Below are 3,722 nucleotides of genomic sequence, written 5' to 3'. Positions count from 1 at the left end.
AAGAAATACAAAACAACTACAAAGACACAGAATAACAAAGAAACTAAAAATAAACTTAAACCAAGCGCAGAACCCTGACAATATAGGCCTTATTATAAAGATTCTTTTGCATCTTTCTTGTGAAATAAAATAAAATCTAGTCTACGAATCACATTTCAAATTACTCGGTATAAGCCAAAAAACTGTACAAGAAATAACGAAAAATCGACAATAAATCAAAACACTTTATAAATGACCGAAAGGATATGATGGAAAATGAGTATACCAGGTTATAATGTTACTTTGTTTTTGCTTAAGCACCACAATCTATTTTTAATCACACAAGAGTACTATTAAATACCTTCAGTTTTAATGGCCACATTTGAAATCAATAAATATACAATATGCAGCTTTGGAATGCTAAAAACCATCTATGCAGATGTACATAATAAAAACAATACCATTTGGTTTTTCCAGAGGTTTTTCCTCCTATCCGGACAGATGCCTGCATCTCTAGTGTTTTAACTGTTTATATTTACAGTTTGTTGTTGCTTGAACGAGATTGTTGCTTTTCTGCAATCTCTATGCTTACTTTTTCTTTGCATGCTTCAGAATGCACCATCTGAAAAAAAAAAAAAAAATCCTGCTCTATTTATCCCTCTGGAAACAGTATTCCATTTTTTTTCCCCAAGAAAAAGCAATGTGTACTGCATCCTGCTGAGACGAAGCAGTTGGTTTGGTACACTCCGTACTTGTTCAGCACTGCTGCCATTTGGCACTGAAGGTAGTCAACACAACCAATGAACAATTTGCTTCAGGGAGTGTTTCAAACTTTGTTGTCATGTACTCCATATGCCTTTGTAAACTCAACAACTAGAATAAAACTAATGTGAAAAGGCAAGAAAACATAAATCACATTCTTTCATAGGCTGGTGTTATAATAAACTTCTCAGTGGTAGTTTAAAAGCACTGCATCAATTCTGATAGAAATGTATAAACTTTGTTTATGTAGTCATCTTAGTGCGATCAAATGAAGTAAAAGCATTTTGGCTAGTAAAAAGAAAAAAAATCAAACACATGGGCTCTCTACCTGCAACTAAACATCAAGTTGAAAGCTATAAGGGAGCGGCTGCTTGCCTTTATCACTAATGGGCCCCCAAACTGCTACGCTTAGACGGAATATGAATGCACCTCCGGTGAATTATTAATGCGATGGTACAGTTTGCATTCCGCCTGGCACTTCCAGAGGTGATCCACCTCCCACGCGGATTGGGAGCTGTCACCCATAATTGGAGAAATCACAACTGCATGGAGTTAAGTGCAGCTCATTCCCCTCCGGTGAAGAATCCGACGCTGCAGCACCGAGAGGTAAGAACATTTTCCTTTAGTTTTTTTTTTATTAATTTTTTTCCTTTTTTCACTCTGTGTTCCAATATTTTTTTTTCCTTCTGTTTGTCTATGAAAAACATTGTGCTACAAATACAAGTTGAAAAGAAATTGACCAGAAAATCACTTTTTACGGATTTCATCCCCAGAAAGCAGCGATCAAGATATGAGGAGTGCCGAGGATGACAGTGTTCGCTCAACGTTTGAGACATGCTGCAATGAGTTCTCATCATAACCTCTGACCTGGATGACAACCCATGTTTTCCATTAAACATAATCCACAGACTCCTTGAGGTGAACTGCATCTGATGGAAAACACGGTAATGTTCACAGGGCAGCCTTTTATGAAGGCTTTGCAGCACATTTTTCTGACAGAGTGACAACTCTATCCAAATCTCGGGGATCTCCGGTCACACAGAGCGGCTCGGAGATGTTGTTAAAGCAACCGCTCAAAGCAGGCACCCCTGGTCCCCTGTGTCCCGAATACAGAGGCAGAGTCGTGGGCGAAGCAAGAAGGTTTTCGTAGTTCGATTACCCCCGAGAGAAAGGGAACCGTCATTTTTCTTGACAGGGGCAAGATTGCTGTGTTTTTCTTCCTGGACGAATGTATGCATGGTCAAATTGTGGCAGATTAATCTCAACAGGGCCTTCATGGAGGACCATCAGACTGTCAAAAATAATTGTGTTTGGGAGAGGTAAATTGTACTTAGACAAGGTTTTAGGCCAGTGTTGGTGACAGGGTCAAAAGGTGAAATATTTCAAAGTCTTGTCTGTGTGATCTAACCACCATAAATGGACCTTGATTTTTTTTTTTTTTTTTTAATGCTTCACATAGAAACCACCCAGCGTTGTCAAGAGGAATCATGCAATTTGATTCTAGCCAGCACAAGTGGACACTAATTACTTTACTCAATTCATTAATTTCTTTCAGTGCTGCTCTGTGACCAAGAAGTGAAAAGTTCATTAATTGCAATAATTTGATTTAAAACAAAGCCTAAACCATAAAGTGCTGTGATGTTTTTTTCCCTCGGCTTGCTTTGTTTTATTACAGCTTTTTTGTTGTTCATCTAAAATCACCAAACACAGCTTTATTTAAAAGATAACCTGTTTAAAGAACAATATAGTATTAAAATGAAAGCAGTCACTGAGGGAAGAAAAAAATGTTCAAATCACTAACTTTTTGTGGATAAACTGTGATTATCTGTATTTTGTGGAGATATTTTTGAAAAAAAAGAAATACTTTATCACCTGAAAAAAAAAATACACTAATTGGATCTGTCTGATAGGTAAAAAGTAACACATCTATCAGTCTGAAGGTTACAAAGCTATTTCTAAAGCTGTGGGGGGTCCAGTGAACCACATTGGAGGTCATTAGCCACAAATGGAATAAAAAGGAAAAAGAAAACATGAAACAGCACTAAACCATTTGAGTTAAGGCAACTTTTAAAAACTGATGGAATCATGAATTCTTTCCTCTCCCAGGAAATCCTAACCGCCAATGGCAGGTAATCAGTTTTAGCTCAAGCTATGCAGCAGCACAGTGGAAGCACACAGCTACTGTTTTGCTTCCAGAACTTCAGGACTAACCACACAGAAACATCTCAAGGATTATGCTTTAAATAGTTCAGAGCTCTTTTCAGTTCAAGGTACTTTTTAAAATTTGAAGTGCTGTGTTGATCAGTAGTAGGCCAGACACAAAATAGGTATACCAATACCTATACCAATAGCTGTCCCTGGTTGGATTCTTAGCCCAGGGACAATTTGCACCTCACATAAAGGTAAAAATAATTAAAGGCCAATAGTTTATCCCAAGCGGGGATGTGAGGGGTGCTGGTGCCTATTTCCAGCTGTCTACGGGCAAGAGTCAGGGTACACCCTGGACAGGTTGCCAGTCTATCGCAGTTTGGAGGTTTCCATTTTTTGTAAAAGAAAAAAAAAAAAGAAAAGAAAAAAGAATAAAAAAAAAAGAAATATTCTTCCTCTGTGTTTTGCAATAGCAGACCACTCTAAACCAGCAGATTTTAAAGTTATGGTGTTACTATAAAAGACAAGGACACATTCAACCCATCAGATGAAATCAAACATTAAAGAACCAAAAATGTCTAATCAGGTGAGTGCCATATCTGTTTTGTTGTGTAACAGCAACTTCTAGTTGCCACAATGCAGCGTTCTAGGAAGCTGACCGTCTCAACTCAGAAGCCCTAATGGAGAATATATAAGCGACAAGTGCTGTATTATAATTTGAAATATCAGAAATTAAACTAATACTTGGGTCAAAAAAGTGTCAATTTTAAATAATGTATCATATATTATTTGTAAATTTGAAATGTAAAGATTGAAAGGAGGTATGCAACTTG

Source organism: Cyprinodon variegatus, unplaced genomic scaffold, assembly GCF_000732505.1.
Source record: "Cyprinodon variegatus isolate N-32 unplaced genomic scaffold, C_variegatus-1.0 Scaffold179, whole genome shotgun sequence".
Taxonomy (NCBI): Eukaryota; Metazoa; Chordata; class Actinopteri; order Cyprinodontiformes; family Cyprinodontidae; genus Cyprinodon; species Cyprinodon variegatus.
The sequence above is the reverse complement of the archived record's forward strand: the minus strand, read 5'-3'. Positions refer to the sequence as shown.